Genomic DNA, 15,220 nt, shown 5'->3' on the forward strand with positions numbered 1-15,220 from the left:
TGTAGTGGTGGTAGTATACATGTTGTATTGTAGTGGTGGTATTATACATGTTATATTGTAGTGGTGGTATTATACATGTTGTATTGTAGTGGTGGTAGTATACATGTTGTATTGTAGTGGTGGTATTATACATGTTGTATTGTAGTGGTGGTGGTATTATACATGTTGTATTGTAGTGGTGGTATTATACATGTTGTATTGTAGTGGTGGTAGTATACATGTTGTATTGTAGTGGTGGTGTTATACATGTTGTATTGTAGTGGTGGTATTATACATGTTGTATTGTAGTGGTGGTATTATACATGTTGTATTGTAGTGGTGGTAGTATACATGTTGTATTGTAGTGGTGGTAGTATACATGTTGTATTGTAGTGGTGGTAGTATACATGTTGTATTGTAGTGGTGGTGGTAGTATACATGATGTATTGTAGTGGTGGTAGTATACATGTTGTATTGTAGTGGTGGTAGTATACATGTTGTATTGTAGTGGTGGTGGTAGTATACATGATGTATTGTAGTGGTGGTAGTATACATGTTGTATTGTAGTGGTGGTAGTATACATGTTGTATTGTAGTGGTGGTGGTAGTATACATGATGTATTGTAGTGGTGGTAGTATACATGTTGTATTGTAGTGGTGGTGGTATTATACATGTTGTATTGTAGTGGTGGTAGTATACATGTTGTATTGTAGTGGTGGTATTATACATGTTGTATTGTAGTGGTGGTAGTATACATGTTATATTGTAGTGGTGGTATTATACATGTTGTATTGTAGTGGTGGTATTATACATGTTGTATTGTAGTGGTGGTGGTAGTATACATGTTGTATTGTAGTGGTGGTGGTAGTATACATGTTGTATTGTAGTGGTGGTGGTAGTATACATGTTGTATTGTAGTGGTGGTGGTAGTATACATGTTGTATTGTAGTGGTGGTGGTAGTATACATGTTGTATTGTAGTGGTGGTGGTAGTATACATGTTGTGTAGTAGTGGTGGTAGTATACATGTTGTATTGTAGTGGTGGTAGTATACATGTTGTATTGTAGTGGTGGTAGTATACATGTTGTATTGTAGTGGTGGTATTATACATGTTGTATTGTAGTGGTGGTGGTATTATACATGTTGTATTGTAGTGGTGGTGGTAGTATACATGTTGTATTGTAGTGGTGGTGGTATTATACATGTTGTATTGTAGTGGTGGTGGTATTATACATGTTGTATTGTAGTGGTGGTATTATACATGTTGTATTGTAGTGGTGGTGGTAGTATACATGTTGTATTGTAGTGGTGGTATTATACATGTTGTGTAGTGGTGGTGGTAGTATACATGTTGTATTGTAGTGGTGGTAGTATACATGTTGTATTGTAGTGGTGGTAGTATACATGTTGTATTGTAGTGGTGGTATTATACATGTTGTATTGTAGTGGTGGTATTATACATGTTGTATTGTAGTGGTGGTAGTATACATGTTGTATTGTAGTGGTGGTGGTAGTATACATGTTGTATTGTAGTGGTAGTATTATACATGTTGTATTGTAGTGGTGGTGGTATTATACATGTTGTATTGTAGTGGTGGTATTATACATGTTGTATTGTAGTGGTGGTGGTAGTATACATGTTGTATTGTAGTGGTGGTATTATACATGTTGTATTGTAGTGGTGGTATTATACATGTTGTAGTATACATGTTGTATTGTAGTGGTGGTGGTATACATGTTGTATTGTAGTGGTGGTGGTATTATACATGTTGTATTGTAGTGGTGGTAGTATACATGTTGTATTGTAGTGGTGGTATTATACATGTTGTATTGTAGTGGTGGTATTATACATGTGGTATTATACATGTGGTATTATACATGTTGTATTGTAGTGGTGGTATTATACATGTGGTATTATACATGTTGTATTGTAGTGGTGGTATTATACACGTGGTATTATACATGTTGTATTGTAGTGGTGGTATTATACATGTTGTATTGTAGTGGTGGTAGTATACATGTTGTATTGTAGTGGTGGTATTATACATGTTGTATTGTAGTGGTGGTATTATACATGTTGTATTGTAGTGGTGGTATTATACATGTTGTATTGTAGTGGTGGTATTATACATGTTGTATTGTAGTGGTGGTATTATACATGTTGTATTGTAGTGGTGGTGGTAGTATACATGTTGTATTGTAGTGGTGGTGGTAGTATACATGTTGTATTGTAGTGGTGGTGGTATTATACATGTTGTATTGTAGTGGTGGTGGTATTATACATGTTGTATTGTAGTGGTGGTAGTATACATGTTGTATTGTAGTGGTGGTATTATACATGTTGTATTGTAGTGGTGGTATTATACATGTTGTATTGTAGTGGTGGTGGTAGTATACATGATGTATTGTAGTGGTGGTAGTATACATGTTGTATTGTAGTGGTGGTAGTATACATGTTGTATTGTAGTGGTGGTATTATACATGTTGTATTGTAGTGGTGGTAGTATACATGTTGTATTGTAGTGGTGGTGGTATTATACATGTTGTATTGTAGTGGTGGTGGTAGTATACATGTTGTATTGTAGTGGTGGTAGTATACATGTTGTATTGTAGTGGTGGTATTATACATGTTGTATTGTAGTGGTGGTATTATACATGTTGTATTGTAGTGGTGGTATTATACATGTTGTATTGTAGTGGTGGTATTATACATGTTGTATTGTAGTGGTGGTAGTATACATGTTGTATTGTAGTGGTGGTGGTAGTATACATGTTGTATTGTAGTGGTGGTGGTATTATACATGTTGTATTGTAGTGGTGGTGGTAGTATACATGTTGTATTGTAGTGGTGGTGGTATTATACATGTTGTATTGTAGTGGTGGTGGTATTATACATGTTGTATTGTAGTGGTGGTATTATACATGTTGTATTGTAGTGGTGGTATTATACATGTTGTATTGTAGTGGTGGTGGTAGTATACATGTTGTATTGTAGTGGTGGTAGTATACATGTTGTATTGTAGTGGTGGTGGTAGTATACATGTTGTATTGTAGTGGTGGTAGTATACATGTTGTATTGTAGTGGTGGTAGTATACATGTTGTATTGTAGTGGTGGTATTATACATGTTGTATTGTAGTGGTGGTGGTAGTATACATGTTGTATTGTAGTGGTGGTATTATACATGTTGTATTGTAGTGGTGGTATTATACATGTTGTATTGTAGTGGTAGTGGTGGTATTATACATGTTGTATTGTAGTGGTGGTATTATACATGTTGTATTGTAGTGGTGGTATTATACATGTTGTATTGTAGTGGTGGTATTATACATGTTGTATTGTAGTGGTGGTATTATACATGTTGTATTGTAGATATGTAGTGGTGGTAGTATACATGTTGTATTGTAGTGGTGGTATTATACATGTTGTATTGTAGTGGTGGTATTATACATGTTGTATTGTAGTGGTGGTAGTATACATGTTGTATTGTAGTGGTGGTAGTATACATGTTGTATTGTAGTGGTGGTATTATACATGTTGTATTGTAGTGGTGGTAGTATACATGTTATATTGTAGTGGTGGTATTATACATGTTGTATTGTAGTGGTGGTATTATACATGTTGTATTGTAGTGGTGGTAGTGTACATGTTGTATTGTAGTGGTGGTATTATACATGTTGTATTGTAGTGGTGGTGGTATTATACATGTTGTATTGTAGTGGTGGTAGTATACATGTTGTATTGTAGTGGTGGTGGTAGTATACATGTTGTATTGTAGTGGTGGTGGTAGTATACATGTTGTATTGTAGTGGTGGTGGTAGTATACATGTTGTATTGTAGTGGTGGTGGTAGTATACATGTTGTATTGTAGTGGTGGTATTATACATGTTGTATTGTAGTGGTGGTAGTATACATGTTGTATTGTAGTGGTGGTGGTAGTATACATGTTGTATTGTAGTGGTGGTGGTATTATACATGTTGTATTGTAGTGGTGGTAGTATACATGTTGTATTGTAGTGGTGGTAGTATACATGTTGTATTGTAGTGGTGGTAGTATACATGTTGTATTGTAGTGGTGGTATTATACATGTTGTATTGTAGTGGTGGTGGTATTATACATGTTGTATTGTAGTGGTGGTGGTATTATACATGTTGTATTGTAGTGGTGGTGGTAGTATACATGTTGTATTGTAGTGGTGGTGGTAGTATACATGTTGTATTGTAGTGGTGGTAGTATACATGTTGTATTGTAGTGGTGGTATTATACATGTTGTATTGTAGTGGTGGTATTATACATGTTGTATTGTAGTGGTGGTATTATACATGTTGTATTGTAGTGGTGGTATTATACATGTTGTATTGTAGTGGTGGTGGTATTATACATGTTGTATTGTAGTGGTGGTATTATACATGTTGTATTGTGTGGTGGTAGTATACATGTTGTATTGTAGTGGTGGTATTATACATGTTGTATTGTAGTGGTGGTAGTATACATGTTGTATTGTAGTGGTGGTATTATACATGTTGTATTGTAGTGGTGGTATTATACATGTTGTATTGTAGTGGTGGTATTATACATGTTGTATTGTAGTGGTGGTAGTATACATGTTGTATTGTAGTGGTGGTAGTATACATGTTGTATTGTAGTGGTGGTAGTATACATGTTGTATTGTAGATATGTAGTGGTGGTATTATACATGTTGTATTGTAGTGGTGGTGGTATTATACATGTTGTATTGTAGTGGTGGTATTATACATGTTGTATTGTAGTGGTGGTGGTAGTATACATGTTGTATTGTAGTGGTGGTATTATACATGTTGTATTGTAGTGGTGGTGGTATTATACATGTTGTATTGTAGTGGTGGTGGTATTATACATGTTGTATTGTAGTGGTGGTATTATACATGTTGTATTGTAGTGGTGGTATTATACATGTTGTATTGTAGTGGTGGTAGTATACATGTTGTATTGTAGTGGTGGTGGTAGTATACATGTTGTATTGTAGTGGTGGTGGTAGTATACATGTTGTATTGTAGTGGTGGTGGTAGTATACATGTTGTATTGTAGTGGTGGTAGTATACATGTTGTGTAGTAGTGGTGGTATTATACATGTTGTATTGTAGTGGTGGTATTATACATGTTGTATTGTAGTGGTGGTAGTATACATGTTGTATTGTAGTGGTGGTATTATACATGTTGTATTGTAGTGGTGGTATTATACATGTTGTATTGTAGTGGTGGTATTATACATGTTGTATTGTGGTGGTATTATACATGTTGTATTGTAGTGGTGGTATTATACATGTTGTATTGTAGTGGTGGTATTATACATGTTGTATTGTAGTGGTGGTAGTATACATGATGTATTGTAGTGGTGGTATTATACATGTTGTATTGTAGTGGTGGTAGTATACATGTTGTATTGTAGTGGTGGTGTTATACATGTTGTATTGTAGTGGTGGTATTATACATGTTGTATTGTAGTGGTGGTGGTAGTATACATGTTGTATTGTAGTGGTGGTGGTAGTATACATGTTGTATTGTAGTGGTGGTGGTAGTATACATGTTGTATTGTAGTGGTGGTGGTATACATGTTGTATTGTAGTGGTGGTAGTATACATGTTGTATTGTAGTGGTGGTAGTATACATGTTGTATTGTAGTGGTGGTAGTATACATGTTGTGTAGTAGTGGTGGTATTATACATGTTGTATTGTAGTGGTGGTATTATACATGTTGTATTGTAGTGGTGGTATTATACATGTTGTATTGTAGTGGTGGTGTTATACATGTTGTATTGTAGTGGTGGTATTATACATGTTGTATTGTAGTGGTGGTGGTAGTATACATGTTGTATTGTAGTGGTGGTGGTAGTATACATGTTGTATTGTAGTGGTGGTATTATACATGTTGTATTGTAGTGGTGGTATTATACATGTTGTGTAGTGGTGGTGGTAGTATACATGTTGTATTGTAGTGGTGGTAGTATACATGTTGTATTGTAGTGGTGGTATTATACATGTTGTATTGTAGTGGTGGTATTATACATGTTGTATTGTAGTGGTGGTAGTATACATGTTGTATTGTAGTGGTGGTAGTATACATGTTGTATTGTAGTGGTGGTAGTATACATGTTGTATTGTAGTGGTGGTATTATACATGTTGTATTGTAGTGGTGGTGGTATTATACATGTTGTATTGTAGTGGTGGTATTATACATGTTGTATTGTAGTGGTGGTATTATACATGTTGTATTGTAGTGGTGGTGGTATTATACATGTTGTATTGTAGTGGTGGTATTATACATGTTGTATTGTAGTGGTGGTAGTATACATGTTGTATTGTAGTGGTGGTGGTAGTATACATGTTGTATTGTAGTGGTGGTGGTAGTATACATGTTGTATTGTAGTGGTGGTAGTATACATGTTGTGTAGTAGTGGTGGTATTATACATGTTGTATTGTAGTGGTGGTATTATACATGTTGTATTGTAGTGGTGGTAGTATACATGTTGTATTGTAGTGGTGGTATTATACATGTTGTATTGTAGTGGTGGTATTATACATGTTGTATTGTAGTGGTGGTAGTATACATGTTGTGTAGTAGTGGTGGTATTATACATGTTGTATTGTAGTGGTGGTATTATACATGTTGTATTGTAGTGGTGGTAGTATACATGTTGTATTGTAGTGGTGGTATTATACATGTTGTATTGTAGTGGTGGTATTATACATGTTGTATTGTAGTGGTGGTATTATCCATGTTGTATTGTAGTGGTGGTGGTAGTATACATGTTGTATTGTAGTGGTGGTGGTAGTATACATGTTGTATTGTAGTGGTGGTGGTAGTATACATGTTGTATTGTAGTGGTGGTAGTATACATGTTGTATTGTAGTGGTGGTATTATACATGTTGTATTGTAGTGGTGGTGTTATACATGTTGTATTGTAGTGGTGGTAGTATACATGTTGTATTGTAGTGGTGGTAGTATACATGTTGTATTGTAGATATGTAGTGGTGGTATTATACATGTTGTATTGTAGTGGTGGTGGTATTATACATGTTGTATTGTAGTGGTGGTAGTATACATGATGTATTGTAGTGGTGGTGGTATACATGATGTATTGTAGTGGTGGTATTATACATGTTATATTGTAGTGGTGGTATTATACATGTTGTATTGTAGTGGTGGTGGTAGTATACATGTTGTATTGTAGTGGTGGTGGTAGTATACATGTTGTATTGTAGTGGTGGTATTATACATGTTGTATTGTAGTGGTGGTATTATACATGTTGTATTGTAGTGGTGGTATTATACATGTTGTATTGTAGTGGTGGTAGTATACATGTTGTATTGTAGTGGTGGTGGTATTATACATGTTGTATTGTAGTGGTGGTATTATACATGTTGTATTGTAGTGGTGGTAGTATACATGTTGTATTGTAGTGGTGGTAGTATACATGTTGTATTGTAGTGGTGGTAGTATACATGTTGTATTGTAGTGGTGGTATTATACATGTTGTATTGTAGTGGTGGTGGTATTATACATGTTGTATTGTAGTGGTGGTATTATACATGTTGTATTGTAGTGGTGGTATTATACATGTTGTATTGTAGTGGTGGTGGTATTATACATGTTGTATTGTAGTGGTGGTATTATACATGTTGTATTGTAGTGGTGGTAGTATACATGTTGTATTGTAGTGGTGGTATTATACATGTTGTATTGTAGTGGTGGTGGTAGTATACATGTTGTATTGTAGTGGTGGTAGTATACATGTTGTATTGTAGTAGTGGTGGTATTATACATGTTGTATTGTAGTGGTGGTATTATACATGTTGTATTGTAGTGGTGGTAGTATACATGTTGTATTGTAGTGGTGGTATTATACATGTTGTATTGTAGTGGTGGTATTATACATGTTGTATTGTAGTGGTGGTAGTATACATGTTGTATTGTAGTGGTGGTATTATACATGTTGTATTGTAGTGGTGGTATTATACATGTTGTATTGTAGTGGTGGTATTATACATGTTGTATTGTAGTGGTGGTGTTATACATGTTGTATTGTAGTGGTGGTATTATACATGTTGTATTGTAGTGGTGGTATTATCCATGTTGTATTGTAGTGGTGGTGGTAGTATACATGTTGTATTGTAGTGGTGGTGGTAGTATACATGTTGTATTGTAGTGGTGGTGGTATATACATGTTGTATTGTAGTGGTGGTATATACATGTTGTATTGTAGTGGTGGTATTATACATGTTGGTAGTGGTGGTGTTATACATGTTGTATTGTAGTGGTGGTAGTATACATGTTGTATTGTAGTGGTGGTAGTATACATGTTGTATTGTAGTGGTGGTGGTATTATACATGTTGTATTGTAGTGGTGGTGGTATTATACATGTTGTATTGTAGTGGTGGTAGTATACATGATGTATTGTAGTGGTGGTGGTATACATGATGTATTGTAGTGGTGGTATTATACATGTTATATTGTAGTGGTGGTAGTATACATGTTGTATTGTAGTGGTGGTGGTAGTATACATGTTGTATTGTAGTGGTGGTATTATACATGTTGTATTGTAGTGGTGGTATTATACATGTTGTATTGTAGTGGTGGTATTATACATGTTGTATTGTAGTGGTGGTATTATACATGTTGTATTGTAGTGGTGGTAGTATACATGTTGTATTGTAGTGGTGGTGGTATTATACATGTTGTATTGTAGTGGTGGTATTATACATGTTGTATTGTAGTGGTGGTATTATACATGTTGTATTGTAGTGGTGGTGGTATTATACATGTTGTATTGTAGTGGTGGTGGTATTATACATGTTGTATTGTAGTGGTGGTGGTATTATACATGTTGTATTGTAGTGGTGGTGGTATTATACATGTTGTATTGTAGTGGTGGTGGTAGTATACATGTTGTATTGTAGTGGTGGTATTATACATGTTGTATTGTAGTGGTGGTAGTATACATGTTGTATTGTAGTGGTGGTATTATACATGTTGTATTGTAGTGGTGGTATTATACATGTTGTATTGTAGTGGTGGTATTATACATGTTGTATTGTAGTGGTGGTAGTATACATGTTGTATTGTAGTGGTGGTAGTATACATGTTGTATTGTAGTGGTGGTAGTATACATGTTGTATTGTAGATATGTAGTGGTGGTATTATACATGTTGTATTGTAGTGGTGGTGGTATTATACATGTTGTATTGTAGTGGTGGTATTATACATGTTGTATTGTAGTGGTGGTATTATACATGTTGTATTGTAGTGGTGGTATTATACATGTTGTATTGTAGTGGTGGTGGTATTATACATGTTGTATTGTAGTGGTGGTGGTATTATACATGTTGTATTGTAGTGGTGGTATTATACATGTTGTATTGTAGTGGTGGTATTATACATGTTGTATTGTAGTGGTGGTATTATACATGTTGTATTGTAGTGGTGGTGGTAGTATACATGTTGTATTGTAGTGGTGGTGGTAGTATACATGTTGTATTGTAGTGGTGGTAGTGTTGTGTAGTAGTGGTGGTATTATACATGTTGTATTGTAGTGGTGGTATTATACATGTTGTATTGTAGTGGTGGTATTATACATGTTGTATTGTAGTGGTGGTATTATACATGTTGTATTGTAGTGGTGGTATTATACATGTTGTATTGTAGTGGTGGTAGTATACATGTTGTAGTAGTGGTGGTATTATACATGTTGTATTGTAGTGGTGGTATTATACATGTTGTATTGTAGTGGTGGTACATGTTGTATTGTAGTGGTGGTGTTATACATGTTGTATTGTAGTGGTGGTATTATACATGTTGTATTGTAGTGGTGGTATTATCATGTTGTATTGTAGTGGTGGTAGTATACATGTTGTATTGTAGTGGTGGTGGTATTATACATGTTGTATTGTAGTGGTGGTAGTATACATGTTGTATTGTAGTGGTGGTAGTATACATGTTGTATTGTAGTGGTGGTAGTATACATGTTGTATTGTAGTGGTGGTAGGTTGTGTAGTAGTGGTGGTATACATGTTGTATTGTAGTGGTGGTATTATACATGTTGTATTGTAGTGGTGGTGGTATTATACATGTTGTATTGTAGTGGTGGTATTATACATGTTGTATTGTAGTGGTGGTATTATACATGTTGTATTGTAGTGGTGGTGGTATTATACATGTTGTATTGTAGTGGTGGTAGTATACATGTTGTATTGTAGTGGTGGTAGTATACATGTTGTATTGTAGTAGTGGTGGTATTATACATGTTGTATTGTAGTGGTGGTGGTATTATACATGTTGTATTGTAGTGGTGGTAGTATACATGTTGTATTGTAGTGGTGGTATTATACATGTTGTATTGTAGTGGTGGTGTTATACATGTTGTATTGTAGTGGTGGTAGTATACATGTTGTATTGTAGTGGTGGTGTTATACATGTTGTATTGTAGTGGTGGTAGTATACATGTTGTATTGTAGTGGTGGTAGTATACATGTTGTATTGTAGTGGTGGTGGTATACATGTTGTATTGTAGTGGTGGTATTATACATGTTGTATTGTAGTGGTGGTGTTATACATGTTGTATTGTAGTGGTGGTAGTATACATGTTGTATTGTAGTGGTGGTATTATACATGTTGTATTGTAGTGGTGGTGTATTATACATGTTGTATTGTAGTGGTGGTGGTATTATACATGTTGTATTGTAGTGGTGGTAGTATACATGATACATGTTGTATACATGTGTATTGTAGTGGTGGTATTATACATGTTGTATTGTAGTGGTGGTATTATACATGTTGTATTGTAGTGGTGGTATTATACATGTTGTATTGTATGTGGTGGTAGTATTTGTAGTAGTGGTGGTGGTATTATACATGTTGTATTGTAGTGGTGGTATTATACATGTTGTATTGTAGTGGTGGTATTATACATGTTGTAGTATACATGTTGTATTGTAGTGGTGGTGTTGTATTGTAGTGGTGGTATATACATGTTGTATTGTAGTGGTGGTAGTATACATGTTGTATTGTAGTGGTGGTATATTATACATGTTGTATTGTAGTGGTGGTATTATACATGTTGTATTGTAGTGGTGGTATTATACATGTTGTATTGTAGTGGTGGTATTATACATGTTGTATTGTAGTGGTGGTATTATACATGTTGTATTGTAGTGGTGGTATTATACATGTTGTATTGTAGTGGTGGTATTATACATGTTGTATTGTAGTGGTGGTGGTATTATACATGTTGTATTGTAGTGGTGGTGGTATTATACATGTTGTATTGTAGTGGTGGTGGTATTATACATGTTGTATTGTAGTGGTGGTATTATACATGTTGTGTGTATGGTGGTAGTATACATGTTGTATTGTAGTGGTGGTGGTATACATGTTGTATTGTAGTGGTGGTATTATACATGTTGTATTGTAGTTGTAGTGGTGGTGGTATTATACATGTTGTATTGTAGTGGTGGTAGTATACATGTTGTATTGTAGTGGTGGTAGTATACATGTTGTATTGTAGTGGTGGTAGTATACATGTTGTATTGTAGTGGTGGTATTATACATGTTGTATTGTAGTGGTGGTGGTATTATACATGTTGTATTGTAGTGGTGGTATTATACATGTTGTATTGTAGTGGTGGTGGTATTATACATGTTGTATTGTAGTGGTGGTATTATACATGTTGTATTGTAGATATGTAGTGGTGGTATTATACATGTTGTATTGTAGTGGTGGTGGTATTATACATGTTGTATTGTAGTGGTGGTATTATACATGTTGTATTGTAGTGGTGGTATTATACATGTTGTATTGTAGTGGTGGTGGTATATACATGTTGTATTGTAGTGGTGGTAGTATACATACATGTTGGTATTATACATGTTGTATTGTGTGGTGGTATTATACATGTTGTATTGTAGTGGTGGTAGTATACATGTTGTATTGTAGTGGTGGTGGTATTATACATGTTGTATTGTAGTGGTGGTATTATACATGTTGTATTGTAGTGGTGGTATTATACATGTTGTATTGTAGTGGTGGTGGTAGTATACATGTTGTATTGTAGTGGTGGTATTATACATGTTGTATTGTAGTGGTGGTATTATACATGTTGTATTGTAGTGGTGGTGGTATTATACATGTTGTATTGTAGTGGTGGTATTATACATGTTGTATTGTAGTGGTGGTGGTAGTATACATGTTGTATTGTAGTGGTGGTGGTAGTATACATGTTGTATTGTAGTGGTGGTAGTATACATGTTGTGTAGTAGTGGTGGTATTATACATGTTGTATTGTAGTGGTGGTATTATACATGTTGTATTGTAGTGGTGGTAGTATACATGTTGTATTGTAGTGGTGGTATTATACATGTTGTATTGTAGTGGTGGTATTATACATGTTGTATTATACATGGTAGTATACATGTTGTATTGTAGTGGTGGTATTATACATGTTGTATTGTAGTGGTGGTAGTATACATGTTGTATTGTAGTGGTGGTATTATACATGTTGTATTGTAGTGGTGGTATTATACATGTTGTATTGTAGTGGTGGTGGTAGTATACATGTTGTATTGTAGTGGTGGTGGTATTATACATGTTGTATTGTAGTGGTGGTGGTAGTATACATGTTGTATTGTAGTGGTGGTGGTAGTATACATGTTGTATTGTAGTGGTGGTAGTATACATGTTGTATTGTAGTGGTGGTAGTATACATGTTGTATTGTAGTGGTGGTAGTATGTTGTATTGTAGTGGTGGTATTATACATGTTGTATTGTAGTGGTGGTATTATACATGTTGTATTGTAGTGGTGGTATTATACATGTTGTATTGTAGTGGTGGTGGTATTATACATGTTGTATTGTAGTGGTGGTAGTATACATGTTGTATTGTAGTGGTGGTATTATACATGTTGTATTGTAGTGGTGGTATTATACATGTTGTATTGTAGTGGTGGTAGTATACATGTTGTATTGTAGTGGTGGTGGTATTATACATGTTGTATTGTAGTGGTGGTGGTATTATACATGTTGTATTGTAGTGGTGGTATTATACATGTTATTGTATTGTAGTGGTGTGGTATTATACATGTTGTATTGTAGTGGTGGTGGTATTATACATGTTGTATTGTAGTGGTGGTGGTAGTATACATGTTGTATTGTAGTGGTGGTATTATACATGTTGTATTGTAGTGGTGGTATTATACATGATGTATTGTATTAGTATACATGTTGTATTGTAGTGGTGGTATTATACATGTTGTATTGTAGTTGGTGGTGGTAGTATACATGTTGTATTGTAGTGGTGGTATTATACATGTTGTATTGTAGTGGTGGTGGTATATACATGTTGTATTGTAGTGGTGGTATTATACATGTTGTATTGTAGTGGTGGTAGTATACATGTTGTATTGTAGTGGTGGTATTATACATGTTGTATTGTAGTGGTGGTGGTATTATACATGTTGTATTGTAGTGGTGGTATTATACATGTTGTATTGTAGTGGTGGTATTATACATGTGGTATTATACATGTGGTATTATACATGTTGTATTGTAGTGGTGGTATTATACATGTTGTATTGTAGTGGTGGTAGTATACATGTTGTATTGTAGTGGTGGTATTATACATGTTGTATTGTAGTGGTGGTATTATACATGTTGTATTGTAGTGGTGGTGGTATTATACATGTTGTATTGTAGTGTATTGTTAGTTATATTGGTGGTATTATACATGTTGTATTGTAGTGGTGGTATTATACATGTTGTATTGTAGTGGTGGTGGTATATACATGTTGTATTGTAGTGGTGGTGGTAGTATACATACATGTTGTATTGTAGTGGTGGTGGTATTATACATGTTGTATTGTAGTGGTGGTATTATACATGTTGTATTGTAGTGGTGGTATTATACATGTTGTATTGTAGTGGTGGTATTATACATGTTGTATTGTAGTGGTGGTATTATACATGTTGTATTGTAGTGGTGGTGTATACATGTTGTATTGTAGTGGTGGTAGTATACATGTTGTATTGTAGTGGTGGTATTATACATGTTGTATTGTAGTGGTGGTAGTATACATGTTGTATTGTAGTGGTGGTAGTATACATGTTGTATTGTAGTATGTGGTGGTATTATACATGTTGTATTGTAGTGGTGTTGTATTGTATATTATACATGTTGTATTGTAGTGGTGGTGGTATTATACATGTTGTATTGTAGTGGTGGTAGTATACATGTATTAGTGGTGGTGGTACATGTTGTATTGTAGTGGTGGTATTATACATGTTATACATGTTGTATTGTAGTGGTGGTAGTATACATGTTGTATTGTAGTGGTGGTAGTATACATGTTGTATTGTAGTGGTGGTAGTATACATGTTGTATTGTAGTGGTGGTATTATACATGTTGTATTGTAGTGGTGGTATTATACATGTTATATTGTAGTGGTGGTATTATACATGTTGTATTGTAGTGGTGGTATTATACATGTTGTATTGTAGTGGTGGTAGTATACATGATGTATTGTATGGTGGTAGTATACATGTTGTATTGTAGTGGTGGTATTATACATGTTGTATTGTAGTGGTGGTAGTATACATGTTGTATTGTAGTGGTGGTAGTATATACATGTTGTATTGTAGTGGTTGTATTGTATTATACATGTTGTATTGTAGTGGTGGTATTATACATGTTGTATTGTAGTGGTGGTATTATACATGTTGTATTGTAGTGGTGGTGGTATTATACATGTTGTATTGTAGTGGTGGTATTATACATGTTGTATTGTAGTGGTGGTAGTATACATGTTGGTAGTGGTGGTATTATACATGTTGTATTGTAGTGGTGGTGGTATTATACATGTTGTATTGTGGTGGTAGTATACATGTTGTATTGTAGTGGTGGTATTATACATGTTGTATTGTAGTGGTGGTATTATACATGTTGTATTATGGTGGTATTATACATGTTGTATTGTAGTGGTGGTATTATACATGTTGTATTGTAGTGGTGGTAGTATACATGTTGTATTGTAGTGGTGGTAGTATGTAGTGGTGGTATTATACATGTTGTATTGTAGTTATACATGTTGTATTGTAGTGGTGGTATTATACATGTTGTATTGTAGTGGTGGTATTATACATGTTGTATTGTAGTGGTGGTAGTATACATGTTGTATTGTAGTGGTGGTGGTAGTATACATGTTGTATTG

The sequence above is a fragment of the Oncorhynchus nerka genome, linkage group LG19, assembly GCF_034236695.1.
Source record: "Oncorhynchus nerka isolate Pitt River linkage group LG19, Oner_Uvic_2.0, whole genome shotgun sequence".
NCBI classification, from domain to species: Eukaryota; Metazoa; Chordata; class Actinopteri; order Salmoniformes; family Salmonidae; genus Oncorhynchus; species Oncorhynchus nerka.